Source organism: Ovis canadensis, chromosome 16 (assembly GCF_042477335.2).
Source record: "Ovis canadensis isolate MfBH-ARS-UI-01 breed Bighorn chromosome 16, ARS-UI_OviCan_v2, whole genome shotgun sequence".
NCBI classification, from domain to species: Eukaryota; Metazoa; Chordata; class Mammalia; order Artiodactyla; family Bovidae; genus Ovis; species Ovis canadensis.
Window position 1 is genome coordinate 49,647,611 of NC_091260.1, and position 17,529 is coordinate 49,665,139.

The following is a 17,529-nucleotide window of genomic DNA, read 5'->3' on the forward strand; positions in this document are numbered from 1 at the left end:
AAGATGAAAGGCTTCTTATGCTGCTTATTTGGACAAAGAACCAGAGGGGAAAAAAGAAAGAAGGGAGAATCAGGTAAACGGGAAGTTGTAGAGAGCAAGAAAAGTAAAGATAAGAAGAGAAGGCAGAAAAGGAGGAGCTGGACCTTTTCTAAAATTGTTAAAACAGAGGAGAATATGTTCATGACTTTAGAGCAAGCAAGAAGCTCGTAAAGAGGCCACAAAGAACTTTAAACATAAAGTTGATAAATTAGACAATATTAAAACTATGAGGACCTGTTCATCAAAAGACAATATTAAGAGAATTAAAAGGCAACTCCACAGTGGAAAAGACACTTGTAATTACATACATCTGATAAAGGAATCACATCCAAAATAACTTTCAGAGACTTCCCTGGTGGTCCAGTGCTAAGACTCCACATTCCCAATGCAGGGGGCCTGGGTTCAATCCCAGGTCAGGAAACTAGATCCCACATGCTGCAATTAAGAGTTTGCACAATGCAACTAAAACATCCCATGTGCCACGACTAAGAGCCAGAGCAGTCAAATAAATAAATATTTTTTAACAAAAAAAACCCTTTAACAATCATTAAGAAAATGACAGAAAACCCAATGTAAAATTATATAGACAACTCACAAAATAAGCTATCCATCTGAATATTCAATAAGCACAGGAGAGATTCTCAACTCCATTAGCCATCAGGGAGATGCAAATTCAAACCACATGAAATACTATTACACATTCACCAGACTGACTGAAATGAAAAAGTCCATTTTCAGAATCTGAATATATATTCTCTAAGACATTAGATTCTTGGGCTTCCCTGGTGGCTCAGACAGTAAAGAATCTGCCTGCAATGAGGGAGACCTGGGTTTGATCCCTGGGTTGGGAAGAACTCCTGGAGGAGGGCATGGCAACCCACTCCAGTATTCTTGCCTGGAGAATCCCATGGACAAAGGAGCCTGGAAGTGTACAGTCCATGGATCTCAAAGATGTGGACATGACTGAGTGACTAAGCACACACACGTGATTCATTATTTCTATTCCTAAGAAAACATCCTAGAAGGTACTAAGAGGTTCACAGCAGCTCTATTTGAAATAGTTTAACAGTAGAAACTACCCAAATACCCTCCGTAGCTGAATGAAGGACTAATTTGTGGTATATTCACAAAAATGTGATACTTTACAGCAATGAGAATGAAGGCTCCACAAGAATGTGCAAAACTATGGATGAATTTCATAAACATGGACTTCCCTGGTGTTCCAGTGCTTAAGACTACACCCTTCCAATGTGGAGGGCGCAGGTTTGATCCCTGGTCAGAGAAGTTCCACATGCCTCACAGTACAGCCAAAAAATAACAATGATAATAAAAACCTTTTCAAAAAGGAGCTAGACACAAAAGAGCACATCCTGTATAATTCCACTTAAACAAAACCTGCAAATTGGAATATTCTGTTGGAATATTCTACAGTTGGAGTCAGGTTTCGGGGAAGGGTAACACTTGAACTCAAGGAAAGTAGTTAGGATCTGAAGACAGAAAATAAACCTGGAGTCAGATGCAAGATGTTTTAGGGTTTTCAGTTCAGTTCAGTTCAGTTGCTTGCTTGTGTCCGATTCTTTGCAACCCCGTGGACTGCAGCACACCAGGCCTCCTTATCTATCACCAACTCCTGGAGTTTACTCAAACTCATGTCCATTCAGTCAGTGATGCCATCCAACCATTTCATCCTCTGTCATTTCCTTCTCTTTCCACCTTCAATCTTTGCCAGCATCAGGGTTTTTTCAAATGGGTCAGTTCTTTGCATCAGGTGGCCAAAGTATTGCAGTTTCAGTTTCAGCATCAGTCCTTCCAATGAATATTCAGGACTGATTTCCTTTAGGATGGACTGGTTGGCTCTCCTTGCAGTCCAAGGGACTCTCAAGAGTCTTCTCCAACATCACAGTTTAAAGCCATCAGATTTTTGGTGCTCAGCTTTCTGTATAGTTCAACTCTCACATCCATACATGACCACTGGAAAAACCATAGTTTTGACTAGATGGACCTTTGTTGTCAAAGTAATGTCTCTGCTTTTTAATATGCTGTCTAGGTTGGTCATAACTTTCCTTCCAAGGAGCAAGAGTCTTTTAACTCGTCCTGATTTAAGAGATTTATGATGAAAAATGTATGTCTTAGATGGAATGCTATGTCTTAGATGGAATATAGAGGAAATTTCAAGAAACAATACTCACCTTTATTATGTGTAGTCCACTTTGATATTGACTACTCTGTTCTAGTCAATGTCATGTCTCCCAAAACTGGTAATAAATCATTCAGTTGATGTCAAATCCATTAATGGGTTGCAACCTACAATTTATAAAACAGTGGATTAGAATTAAGGTATAGGACTTCTGGATATATTTATTGAGAATTCCTAAGAGTTGAAAGGAACCTACTGGTAGGATACCTGTAATTATGGTGCAGCATTTCAGTACCCATCTCTGGGCTGAATCACCTAGAAATCTGAGGCAGATATAGCTATGGGAGTAATTCCAGACACCAGTGCTGTACTGTGGGTGTGCATTGCTATAATTAAGCCACGAGACATGTCAGCCAGGGCATTTCTGAGCACTGATTCCGGCATGCCTCCTGTATGTTGTAAGGTATGTGTCCAAAATTAGAGTGACTGAAAGCCCCTAAGAAGTTACAGTACTCCTTCCCTGTAACACCCTGGCCTAGGGCTTTGGGACACTCTATAAATGTGGTTGAAGAGGGAAAATACCTTAACTTCTTTCACAAGTCCTTCCAGATCCAAGTATAATGGGCAATCAGAACACTCCTTTGGTGCCATTGTTATCCTCATATTTGGGAGTCATATCTGTTCTATTCACCTGAGAGTCCAGGGAGAAATCAGATGATGGTTTTTTAGTTGGCCTTGCTTGAACACTTTGTGCACTGAACATTATTCAAGGGAGATGTAAGTGGAGGATATGCAGATCACTGAATGACGTTCCATGGGAACGACAGACAAGTTGAACATCTTATCAAGAGTTTAAACAGAAGGTTAAAACTTGGGGCTTCATAAGCAGATTAGGGCCTTTATGGATTCCCCCCCCCCGCCCCCGCCCCAAGTCTTCCTCCTTCCTTGGCAATTCAGGCCCATTGCTCCTCACTGCTTGAGGCTGAGATCTTCTAAATGATTAGAACTACAGCAACGGATACTTGGGTTGCTCTCTGTCACTCCTCTGATATTGGTTGTTCACTGCGTAACAGCACCCTGTCCTTTTATGTATTCATATCTCAACCTTATGGAAATCAGTCAGAGGGCAGAAAGGAGCTTCAGCAAGGACTGCAGATACAAAGAGAGAGTAAAGGATGTGGAGAAGCCATGTGCTTTTCAGCAACAGCCTGCTCTGATATAAGGAAGCCCTGGTGTGCCCTCCCACTGCGGAGTTCTTGTAAGCAGGCAGATGAGAAATATGACATACAGCCCAGGAGGTCTGTCCAAGAACTAATGGCTTTATCCTTTAATATTTGTTTGAGTTCTCCTTAATCAATAACATCCTGCTTCTCATAAAATTCAGTTCAGTTCAGTCGCTCAGTCGTGTCCGACTCTTTGTGACCCCATGAATCCCAGCACGCCAGGCCTCCCTGTCCATCAAGATCTCCCGGAGTTCACTCAGACTCACGTCCATCGAGTCCGTGATGCCATCCAGCCATCTCATCCTCGGTCGTCCCCTTCTCCTCCTGCCCCCAATCTCTCCCAGCATCACAGTCTTTTCCAGTGAGTCAGCTCTTCGCATGAGGTGGCCAAAGTACTGGAGCTTCAGCTTCAGCATCATTCCTTCCAAAGAAATCCCAGGGTTGATCTCCTTCAGAATGGACTGGTTGGATCTCCTTGCAGTCCAAGGGACCCTCAAGAGTCTTCTCCAACACCACAGTTCAAACGCATCAATTCTTTGGCGCTCAGCCTTCTTCACAGTCCAACTCTCACATCCATACATGACCACAGGAAAAACCATGGCCTTGACTAGACAGACCTTAGTCGGCAAAGTAATGTCTCTGCTTTTGAATATACTATCTAGGTTGGTCATAACTTTTCTCCCAAGGACTAAGCGTCTTTTAATTTCATGGCTGCAGTCACCATCTGCAGTGATTTTGGAGCCCAAAAAAATAAAGTCTGACACTGTTTCCACTGTTTCCCCATCTATTTCCCATGAAGTGATGGGACCAGATACCATGATCTTCATTTTCTGAATGTTGAGCTTTAAGCCAACTTTTTCACTCTCCTCTTTCACTTTCATCAAGAGGCTTTTTAGTTCCTCTTCACTTTCTGCCATAAGGGTGGTGTCATCTGCATATCTGAGGTTATTGATATTTCTCCCAGCAATCTTGATTCCAGCTTGTGTTTCTTCCAGTCCAGCATTTCTCATGATGTAGTCTGCATAGAAGTTAAATAAGCAGGGTGACAGTATACAGCCTTGATGTACTCCTTTTCCTATTTGGAACCAGTCTATTGTTCCATGTCCAGTTCTAACTGTTGCTTCCTGACCTGCATACAGATTTCTCAAGAGGCAGGTTGGGTGGTCTGGTATGCCCATCTCTTTCAGAATTTTCCACAGGTGATTGTGATCCACACAGTCAAAGGCTTTGGCATAGTCAATAAACCAGAAATAGATGTTTTTCTGGAACTCTCTTGCTTTTTCCATGATTCAGCGGATGTTGGCAATTTGATCTCTGGTTCCTCTGCCTTTTCTAAAATCAGCTTGAACGTCAGGGAGTTCACGGTTCACGTTTTACTGAAGTCTGGCTTGGAGAATTTTGAACATTACTTTATTAGTGTGTGAGATGAGTGCAATTGTGCGGTAGTTTGAGCATTCTTTCGCATTGCCTTTCTTTGGAATTGGAATGAAAAGTGACCTTTTCCAGTCCTGTGGCCACTGCTGAGTTTTCCAAATTTGCTGGCATATTGAGTGCAGCACTTTCACAGCATCATCTTTCAGGATTTGAAACAGCTCAACTGGAATTCCATAACCTCCACTAGCTTTGTTCATAGTGATGCTTTCTAAGGCCCACTTGACTTCACATTCCAAGATGTCTGGCTCTAGATTAGTGATCACATCATCATGATTATCTGAGCCGTGAAGATCTTTTTTGTACAGTTCTTCCGTGTATTCCTGCCACCTCTTCTCAATGATTATCTGAAATGTGTTTTGTTTAGAGTCCTTGAGTCATCTCACTCCACATTTACCTTTGGCCTAAGTCAAGAGGATAACTAGAGCTTAAGATCCAGTGAACACTCCTTTGTCCAGGGAGCATCCTGGCACAAGGCTTCTGCAAGGGGACAGAAGCCCCTTTTTGAGTACCAAGTGACCATATATATTAGCAGTGCTAAGACACTTCAGTCATGTCCTACTCTTTGTGACTCTATAGATCTTAGCCCACCAGGCTCCTCTGTCCATGGGATTCTCCAGGCAAGAGTACTGGAGTGGGTTGCCATGCCCTCCTCCAGGGGACTTTCCTGACCCAGGGATCGAACCTGTGTCTCTTACATTCTCCTGCATCAGCAGGCAGGGTCTTTACCACTAGCACCACCTGGGAAGCCCCATGTATTAGTGGAGGGCCCTGTAAATGGGGAGAGAAGAGGTAAAATGTTCATTAGTTCTATCATATTTCAGATCTATCTTAAGAACATGTAGAGTTGGACTAAGGCTCAGATTTCTGAATTAAAATACCAATTGATTTCATTGTTGTTGTTCAGTTGCTAAGTCATGTCTGATTCTTTGTGACCTCATGGACTGAAGCACACCAGGCTTCCTTATCTTTCACCATCTCCCGGAGTTTGCTCAAACTCATGTCCATTGAGTTGGTAATGCCATCCAACAATCTCATTCTCTGTCATCCCCTTTTCCTCTTGCCCTCAGTCTTTCCCAGTATCAGGATCTTTTCCAGTGAATGAGTTGGCTCTTCACAGCAGGCAGCCAAAGTATTGGAGTATTGAGTCCAGAGTTGTTCAATACTTAGGAAGAACCAAGAGTGATTTGTTTGTAATTTGAATGTTACCGTAAGAATAATAGTCATTATTTTTAAATAAATGTTCTCATGTTCACTATAAAACTAAGATCTTACTATGACACAGCAGTCAAGAAATCCAGAGCCCTGGGTCCAAATTCTGCAGGTGCCCCTTACCACCCACATGGCCTTAGGGACAGTGTTCAACTTCCACTGACCTCAAAATTCTCATCTGTTAACTGAAAGTAATTTTGCCTCTTTCATAAGATTGTTCTAAAGAGCAAATGAGATCATGCATATAAAATGCTTGACACAAGGCTCAGCATTAGCGTTGTATAATGTTTTCTGGAGCAGAATTTGTCAGAAGTACAAGTGCTAAAATAAAACAAAATAGCAAGGACTAGAATCTTTTTGAGAGGAGTAGGATATCCTGGAGCCCACTGTGGTGTTTGGTTCCAAGGAATACCAGAGAAGGGGAAAAGCCAATGAGGCAGCATATACATTGTCCACTGAAGGACTTTCGGGGGATCAGGTAGTTAAGAATCTACCTGCCAATGCAGGGGACATGGGTTGCATTGCTGGTCCTGGAAGATTCCACATATCACGGAGCAACTAGGCCTGTGTGCCACAATAACTGAGCCTGCACTCTCTAGAACCTTGGGCCACAACAAGAGAAGCTACCACAATGAGAGCCTGCACACCACAACCAGAGAATTGCCCCTACTTGCTGCAGCTAGAGAAAAGGCCCGCACACAGCAATGCACCCAACACAGGCAAAAATAAAATAAAAATCAATCACTCAATCTTTTAAACGTACAAATAAACTGTCCACTGAGGATGCAGTCAGGATAAGAAGAATCATCAGAAAGTGCTCATTCCCTAAGAGCTTCTAGGTGAAGGGGGGAAGGAAAACTGGAGAACAGAGAAACAAACTTGTAAATCCAGTGATTTCTATTTCCCAAGTGACTTTGTCATGAAAGCCGCAGAAAATGGCAGTATCTGTGAGATATTATGAAACTCATTTTTTTATACACTCACAGTTTAGTATTTCTCCTGTTGACTATATTTGTAAAATTCACACAATTTCAGTTTTAGTCCAAAAACTCTTCGAATTTCCCTCTGGTGACCTTACCAAGCACACCTCCTTTGAAGACTTTCCTGACTCCACAGTATTAAATTAATGTTGGGTAAAACTAGGAATATCTTTGCCCCACAAAAGTTGCAATTTTTTTTTTTAATAATGCTGCTAATTACCTTCCTGGACATCTGACTGAATCCATTTCATGAAGTTTAAGACATGGAAAAACTCATTTGGGAATTCCAATTTTAATGATTCTTCAACTTACAGAAATTGCCTTAGGGTGTAATCTCTATTTCCCTCATTTTAGCATTAGATAATTGTGTGTGTGCAAATATTGTATAATAAATACTGTATAATAAGGTACTAGGACTCCGAAAGTTGCTGCTTATTGTGGAAGTTTATGAAAGGGGACAAAATTTCACACACACAAATGCAGACACACAATGATATTTAAGTTTAGGTCTGAAAGATACAAAAATTTTCATATGCCTGTGAAAAAAGGGCTCTCTACCAAGTGGACTACAGAGACTTTCTGGGTGCTTTGAACTTAAAAAACTGTTGAGAGAAAGGCTTTTCAAAATCAAACATCTCCAGTCTTTAAGAGAAACTAAAAAGACCACAGTTCGTTGTTAACCTGAAGGAGCCCTTTGAAATCCAAATGAACATCACTAAATGGAGAAAAAGCAGCACTTTCATAACTACCATTGTGTCTACTGGTTTGGTTACCATTATGTGTACCCATTGAAAAGCTTGTTTTACAAACCTAAATGAAAGGATTTGCCACACTTCAACTTAAATTTACCCATACTTAGAAGTAATTCTGATTTCTTACAATTTTTTTTTTACCTTCCAAATGAAATAATTTAACCTCTGAAGCCTGCATTCCTCATTTTAGAGGCAAATAATCTGAGACCAAGAAGACACTCCTGGGTAGGACTGTCAGATTTAGCAAATTAAAATGCATGTGAAAACACTGAATGGGAAACATGTATACTAAAGTGCCATTCATTGTTCATCTAAATTTCAGATGTAACTGGATAGCCTGTATTTTATCTGGCTACCCTATCCCTGGGTCACCCAGCTAATGAATGGATGAAGCAGCCCTAGAACTGGGTGCCCTTTCTGATGTCAAGTCACTCACAAAACAATTATTCCTTGGACGCTAGATGCTCTGGAAGCAAAAAGCTATGTAAGCCCACCTCTCCTTCAAGGAACCTAGAATCTAACAGAAAATTCTTATAAACTTGGAAAAGAAGAAAGAGAGTCAGGGAACCCATTTCATCATACTACCTCAAAAATGGGTCTCAACCCTAGTCATATATTAAAATCACCCGGGGAGCATTAAAAAAAAAAAAAAAAAAACCTCATTGCCCTGAGAATCTGATTTAATTGGTCTAGAATGAGGTCAAGGGAATTGGTCTTATTTTCCCCCCAAATACTTCTAGATAATTCTTATGTGCAGCCTCAGTTGCATGATGATCTACTGACCTAAGACTTATAAATCTTCTCTAAGAAATCTTAATTCACAGAGTGGTTGGTCTGTGCTAAAGTATGTATGTATGTGCGCACACGTGTGGGTGTGTATGCGTGTGTGTGTGCGTGCGTGTGTGTGTGTTGGGTGAGGGGACTATCCCCAAGCCACATGATTCCCGTACATCATGGAGGTGCTCAAAATGGCCATTTGGACTTCATAACAGAATGTATTGAAATGAAAGCATTTTGCTAGAATTCATCTGACCTCCATTCCAACCTTGTTTCGTGGTCATTTTTTATACATTCCTATACAATTTGGAAACAGTGTCAGACTTTATTTTTGGGGGCTCCAAAATCACTGCAGATGGTGACTGCGGCCATGAAATTAAAAGACGCTTACTCCTTGGAAGAAAAACTATGATCAACCTAGACAGCATATTCAAAAGCAGAGACATTACTTTGCCAACTAAGGTCCATCTAGTCAAGGCTATGGGTTTTCCAGTGGTCATGTATGGATGTGAGAGTTGGACTGTGAATAAGGCTGAGTGCCGAAGAATTGATGCTTTTGAACTGTGGTATTGGAGAAGACTCTTGAGAGTCCCTTGGACTGCAAGGAGATCCAACCAGTCCATTCTGAAGGAGATCAGCCCTGGGATTTCTTTGGAAGGAATGATGCTAAAGCTGAAACTCCAGTACTTTGGCCACCTCATGCAAAGAGTTGACTCATTGGAAAAGACTCTGATGCTAGGAGGGATTGGGGGCAGGAGGAGAAGGGGACGACAGAGGATGAGATGGCTGGATGGCATCACTGACTCAATGGACGTGAATCTGAGTGAACTCTGAGAGTTGGTGATGGACAGGGGGGCCTGGCGTGCTGCGATTCATGGGGTCGCAAAGAGTCGGACACGACTGAGTGACTGAACTGACTGATACAATTTGCAGCCTATGTCTCACAAAATCTATCCTAAGTACATAGTTCATATGTCCCTTACAAGCAGAATAATGAAGAGATAGCCCCATCTAACTCCACTGTCTGCTCAGCATCCTCCAGCTACCTGGGATCGGAAGTGGAGCCTATGATCCAGGACAGCTCCTGTGAGTTTGGCTTTGTTTGTATATCTTCCCACCAGTGGAATCCACTAAATGAAGGTTCCATTCAATCTTATGACTTCCCATGGAGAGACAAATAAAGAAGCACTCTGGGCGTTTTCACTATTGTCATTATATTTACCATCCTGGTTAGAAAGGGGTCAGAAAGCCACAGCCATGTCTTCCTCTGCTCAGCTCTTATTATTACCAAGACATGGCAGCAAACACACAAAAGAATGTTTGCTCAACACAGTCTCAAAAGACAAGATAAAGAAGATAAGCCACTTGAATCCTAGACACTCAGCTTGTCGTTTCTGACATCAATGTTGAAGAAGCCAAGTTTACTGCCTCAGTTGCTGTATTTGTTCTCAAACTGTGCCATCTTCCAATACCAGCTTACCTTAATATTTTTCAAATCATTTTAACCACCTGATGCATCCAAAGTCCACAGCAGATCGTGTCTAAGCCCCAACTCTGAGAACACATGCGACTGTGGGTCAAGCCCTCCTCTAGAGGGTCACCACTCTGTAATTCAGATATAGGCCATTTTACGTATTCGTTAATTCTCCCATTCCAGAATCCATCTGGGATCAATTCAACCCTTGATAGCAATGCTGTTCTTTGGACTAGTAGGCCAGGACTGGTTTTCTTAATTTAACATTTAAGAGACTCTACTTCTCCAAAAGCGTTAGGTTGAAAAGTCTATTACAAATAAAGAGCATAATAGAGTGAAATCAGGCCAGTTATGCCAGTTATATCTATCCAGGAATGATGAGTGGGCACATTTTTCAATACATTATTAAAGGGCTAAATGAGTGCTCAATAATACTAACACTGGGAAACTTAGGACCAAGACAGATCAAAATTATTTCAAATGAGTCTGATTCATGTTAAATATTTCCTGTCTCAGTGACCAACAGACCATGTTAAAACCAGTCCTAACTCCTTTTGGAAGTCTTGTTCTGCTACCCACATGAAAGGTAATGTAAGAATTTTGATCGATGATGCAAGATTGCTAATTCTCATTGGGTAATTTTCCCCATTAGTCAGACATCAGTGTGCCAACTTGGAGGCCTCACATGCTTTGCAGCGGGCTGCCATTGGGAGCTAGCTGTCAAATTCTAGGACTAATGGAAGTATATTCTAAAGGCAAAATCCACTCTTTGCTTACATGAGGACAGTTCCTAACCAGCAAGGAAGGCTCAACTGCATCCCAAGGTCTCTGATCTCCAGTCTTTCCTTGTGACCACCTTCTGCTTATTACCAGCAAATCCACATTGACAACCTCTCTCTCTTTTCCCTTGAAAAAAGCCAAAATACTCCCAAGAGGAAACATTATGTTCCTATACATTCCTATACAATTAGTTGAATTGGAAAGGAGAAGTCTGAGATTTTAAATTCATGGCAGAGGCAGACTCATTCATTATACCTTCAAAGCCTATGATTTGCACTAATGAGAAAATAGGCCAGTCATACATGGGAAATATTCAGTACCCTCCTCTGCTGTAAATCTAACTGAAGCAGCCAAATACACATTCAGGAATAAACAGGCTGGCTCTCTCCAGTGTCCTCTCAAATGACAGGTCAAGGGGTACGATAGTGATGTTGATGTAGTAAAGGTTAGATTACTATGCCAACCACAACCAAAAGAGGGCCAACATCATCAGAGACACCTACAACTCGAATGCAAGTCCCCTGCTACAGATCTGAAGAAACCCAACTAGAGGCCTGTCATATGGTCTACATGGTGCCTACAAAATCCATAAAACCCAGAGAACTATGTGTCTGGGTGAGCCAACTCTAATTCTCATGCAGCAATTCAAAACCCCTTTCTTCCTCTGCCCCATGGCAAAAAGTGAGCCTGTTCCATCTGTTTACTGTGATTGCTATTACTTTCCAGCATATCCATAATCTTATTTTGTAAATCCTATTCCTGACACACCTCAAACCATCTGTCTATTCTTTCTTGGGCTAGCTTGGGGCTGTTTGGCAAATGAATGTCATTACCTGTAAGTGGAATATTTTTGAGGAGAGTACATGTTCCTTCTATGTTGCCATGGCTGCTGGGTGTTCCTAAATAATCTCCTTTGGTTCTTCCTCTAAACCCAATGTGTCTTGAGTAATCTTTAATGTGTGTAAAATAAAAGCCAAGAGGTAAAAAGCATGCATGCAACTACTTGGGTTTAAGATTCAAAGTTTGCATGTGCTCTTAGATATAAAAAGTCAGTTGAAAGTTTACTAATAAATTATATGCGTCAATTTGAGAAAAATAAAAGGTGGCCTATGGTTCAGATTCAGACTTGCAAAGAGTTTTTGGGGAAAAAAAAATGTGATAAAATCTGAGTGGTAGAAATTCTGCCACTTCTTGTCCTCATGGAGCTGGGCCAGGTTCTCACCAGTCTACAGTCTCTCCTTTATCATCTCACCATTTCCCCCTTGCTTAGAACTACAGGAGGTTGGTAAAAGCCTTAGAACTCCAAACTAGAGAAAGATACGTGATTCAAAGAGCACAGACACACATGGACAAACATGAGAAAAGATAGCTCACCTCATTAGTAACCAAGGGAATACAGAATAAAATAATAATGAGATCACTGTTGGCTCCCCCAAATGGCAAAGATTAAAAACAGTGAAAACATTTAGTGAGGTTGCAGCGACATGGGCACTCTTAGGCACTGCTGGAGAAAGTAGAGAATTTATACAACCCATGTGTAGGCACTTTGGAAATATCTAGCAAAAATTTTCTGGTTCCTACCTTTCATATCCTTGCTTTACTTTTTTAAAAGTTAATTGTTTTTAAGTTTCTTTATTTTGGCTGCATTGGGTTTTCATTGCTGTGTGTGGGTTTTCTCCAGTTGCAACAAGTGGGAGCCACTTCTCATTGTGATACATGGGCTACTCATTGCGATGGCTTTTCTTATTGTGAGGGCTCTAGGGTGTGAGGGCTTCAGGCTTAGTTGTTCCACAGCATGTGGGATCTTTTGGACCACAGATTAAGTCCATGTCCCCTACATTGGCAGGTGGATTTTTAACCACTGGACCACCAGGGAAGTCCCCTTGATTTACTCTCCTATCTCTGTTTTAGGCAAAATACTTGCATGTGTACATACATGCAAAAAAAAGTATGAATATAGAAATACTGATAGCAACATTATTTATAAGATCCAAACATTAAAAACAGCCTCAGTAGGCAAATGGCTCAACATCAATAGGGAAATGACTAAACTACAGCTGATTTACCTGGTAGAATATTTTGCTTTCATTAAAATGAATGAGGCTGTTCAACATTATTGGACATGAAAAGATTGCTAGATAACTAAGACAGTGATTTGCAGAACATTAATATGTTCCAATTTATGGAAATGATAAAATTTCTAGGTATATAATGAGATGTTAAAGTGAGACTCTTTTTCAGATTTGTCTAAGGCTCCAAGCAACTCAGAATAAAGCAATAGGTGATCGGTGTTCTCACCTTTCAAAATGAGCTGCTAGGCCACCTAGATAGGACATGCAAAGGAGGCATCCACTACATTACCCATCTCAAGAGGATAAAAGGACTGCAATTGACAAAGCTGAGAAAGAATTTCTTTGAAAGGACATGTTGGGGTGGTGCTTTCACCTTTACCTCAGTCTAAATAAGGGGAGTTTCAAGGAGATTTCTCAGAATGCTGGAGTGTATAGGAGTATAGACCAGTCCATGACCCGAGTTCATCTACTGGCAAGAGGCTGGATCCAGCAGCATAGGAAGTCCCAGGCACAGAGTGTGTTGCATTGCAGCAGACTGCACTCCTCCTAAGAGCCACCAAACTGCATGTGGGTTCCTCTTGGACCACATGTGAGAGCGCCAGCCAGGATCATTTTAAAAGGGCCGCACCTGTAGAGATGCTGTCAGCACTCCCCACTCATATCCTTCCAACCGTGTGATGGTATTCACACTCCTGCTCCAGGGGTTAGCTTTCATTCTAGCCAGCAGAGCCTGCATCTTTTGTCAAAGGATGCCCCCAAGCTGGCAGAACCCTTCACGTGTACAGACAGCCAGAGAGCCTGGGGACTACAATTGGGACTTGAAACGACTGGAGGAATTGTTTTATCATTATATATGAGTGTCCAGGAAAGTTACAGTGAAGCTGCCTATCACTGTTGATGGAGATAGTGAGGGGAAACTGTTTCCTACATGTACTTTATCCCATTCTACTCTTTCAATGCAATGTTGACAATTACACATATATAACAGAGAAAAGTCTAGAAGCTTACTCACAAAACCAAATTTGATTTCTAGAGACCAGAATGTGATTAGGAGATGAATGACAAGAACTTGTACATTTCATTCTTTATGTTTCCATATAGTGCGATTTCTTAAAAAAAAACAAAAACATAAATACATATGCTCATCTTTTTGGTTAAACACAACCTTAAGATCTACAGATACAAATACATTCATTGCATAAGAATTCAGAAAAGAAAAAGAAAACAGAGAAACCATAAACATAATTCTACTCCTTCCACACCCTAGCTGTTGGTATTGGGGGGTTTTCATTCCCATCTTTTTGCCTTGAGTGGGCAGGCCCTCACTGGGCTGGACCGACCTAGCTAAATTAGACAAGGCAGAGTTTCAAGAGTTGTTTAATTCCTCTGCTCAAATATTCTGTAGCTATTTTGGCTATGTGAAAATTTAGGTACAGGTGCAAAGAAAACTAATTTGATATTTATATGTCTCCCTTATCTACCTTAGAATACTCACAAGCAAGGTGGAGATTAAAAAAATCATCAGTATGACATTTCCTTACTGCCTCCAGACAGTAGCAAAGTGGAAGGATAGAAGACTGAAATTTACTATTCCTCTTATGAAAACGGAAATACACATTCCTTGCCTGGAAATGAGTGCTCAAGTCAAACTTGCCAAGGCTGACTACGTCTGCCCAGAAAATGCAGCTGAAAGCAAATTCAAGAGGAGATGTTATTTCCTTTCTGAGATTTATATAAGAATCTAAGCTGCTGCAAACTCATCTCTTAAGATACACAAATATACAATTTGAGACCCTTGGCAAATGAAATGGCTGCTGCACATGTGGAAATTACCTCCTTGTTTGTTTTCAGTCTTGCTCTTTCCCCTGGGAACCAGAGAGAAAATTCAATTTCTAACCCTTGAAGCAGCGTGAACAATGAACAATTGTTAGCCTAGGAATAGCAGACGAAGCCTATTACTACACAATGGAAAGTAAGTGGCATTGTTTTGAGGTTGTGTTTACTATACCGGCTTAGTGGGTAAAATGATACGGTAGAGAGCGGGACTGGTGTCTTTCTCATTAGAAATCTCTGAGAAACCCTTTGCACTGAGGGTACCGTCCGACTCCCTTCTGTTTTTCTTCTTGTTCAGTATAGGTCTGGATAATTACATGTTATTTCTCTTGTCTGTCCACATGAATGAAACTTCTTACCAATTTCCACCAAAACCCTCTACCAAATCAATGAAGATAGGGTCAACGCAAAACCAATACCATGCAAATATGAAGCAAAGGTCTTCATTATATCATTTCAGTGGCAAACCAAAAGTTCTGAAGAGGGGACAATTTCACAATCTTGTAAAACAATAATAGAACACACAGACATGCTCTTGGCTTAGAATATGAAAACATTTTTCATGAGTAACTGAAATTGAGCTGAAATCTTCAAACCAAGAATGGCAAAGTATCCTTTTTACCAAATTTGTTGGAAGCCAGTTTTATACTGAGGATAAACCCAAATTCAAACTGGTGTTAAAATCCAGTTTTCTTTTAGCATTTTTTTGAAAAAGAAGAAAGAGAAAAATAAACTTCCTAGACTTTACAACACAGCCTTTAAAAAAAGATTCTAAAGACTACTTGGATATTGACTGGAGCTTACAAAACAATACTAACAAATTGAGTGTAAATGAATCAAAACCAGACAGATTCCATTTCCCTTCAAGAAAATGGGTGTTTGGGGACACAAAATATAAATAAATAAAAGCTTCCCCCTAAGTATTTGAGTTTTAACAAAACTACAGTGTTTTGAATAAAAACTGGAGGAATGTCTTCTGCACATCAGCCAGGACTGGGTTTCAAAAAGGTGACAGGCAGGGTAAGAGTGATTCCTCCATGCCAGGCCCTAAGCCTCAGAAACACTGTTTACTTTTCATCCTCCCGATGACCTGCGTGGTAGCAGGTTTTCTTTCCCCATTTTACAGATGAGAAAAGGCAACTCAGGAACCTGGGTCACTTTCTCTAAATCATTCAGTTAAGAAGTTAGCCTACAGGACATCTGTTTTAGGAAACTGTCCCCACAGCATCCATTTCCTGCTACGTAAAAACCACGATTACTTTCAGCGAGTATGACTTGCTGATGCTTTACTAAGGCGGTTTTGGAGCACGGGGCACTACAGGGTAGTGGTGCATCTTGTCAAGGCCAACACCTTGCTGCTGAGACAGTGGCAGTGATAGAACTGGACAGGGGGAGTGGGGAATCATAATCCAGTGGAATTTAGGGTCGCTTTGAAGTCATGTCATCACTTCAAGTTACTCAGCTTTGTGGCAGGTCTGTGCTAAACACTTCATCTCCATTCACTCCTTTCATTCTCAAAATGACCCCAGGACTTTTAACTCTGTTTTACATCTAAGAAAACAGGCATGAAAATCTGAGGAAGAGGCAGAGGCTAGAGGATTTTAACCCAGTCTGCTTGACCTCTCCAGCCCCAGAGCAGGTGTCTGAGCTCCCTTCACCAAAATGAATGTGCAACAGCATCCATGCATGACAGAACTGAGTTCAGGATGATGATTACTCTAGAAATAAAGTGACCAAATGGGCAGATCGGGTAGCTTACAAACAACAGAAGTTTCTTTCTTACAGTTCTGAAGCTGAAAGTCTGAAATCAAGGTGATAGTCTTTGTAAGGGTTCTTCTCACTGTGTCCTCACATGGGGGAAAGGGCTGTCTTCTCTCTAGTTATTGTTTCATCTGATACATCATCCACTTTTGTTACCTTTTACCAGTTATCCCTTTAGACTTCTCAGCTAATCCTCATCATCTGACACATTACACACCCAGCCAGTCATGAAAACCTGTCATTGGTTTGATGAAATTTTCAGACTCTCCCTTCCCAATTCAACCCAATGGTCTGTCTACCCCACCATGTTCGAGCTTTACCCCCCGCAGGCTCTTTTTGTCCTGTAAATGATGTCCCACATCTCAACGGACATCACCCAGCTTGAGCCTTAGTACAGACTACTTTTTCAAAAGGATAGAAAGAAACAATAAAGCACAAAATAAAGAAATCCACTTAATTTTTCAATCCTTCCAGATATGGCTCAGTAAAAACTTCACTGGCCTCTACAGACTTCCCCTAATTCAGCTAAGCAAATACTCTTCCTGCTACTTTTAGAAAGGCTGTTGGGCAGTGTAATGGGCTCTGAAGACTATGGGAACTCCAGGAAAGGGGATGAAAGGAAGGTATGGATGAGCAGTGAAGCAGTCAAGCTCGAAGCTCTCCCCTCACCTAAGCAATTGGCACTTCCCCAAATCTGAGAAGACCCCTAAATTCACAAGGAGGACTTAGCACACAATTGTCAGGACAATATCCAAGTGGCCAGGGAGGGTCATGGCACCTGTAATCTCTGTACAACCAGGAGAATACTTATAGGTCTTTAATTGATGAACATCATCATGGTTGGAACTATTTCTATATTATCAAATGGGGTCTAAATTGCTCTCAAAAAAACAAAATGTATCTAGAGAAGATGAATACACACAGACCCACAAACATACACACACTTGCATGTGATAAACCTGGTAGAAAAGAAGATTAGGTTCCACCTCTCCTTTTATGGGGAAAATTCATGTCTTTTAATCTCTAGGAATTTGTTTTCCTTGGCTACAAGCTTAGTT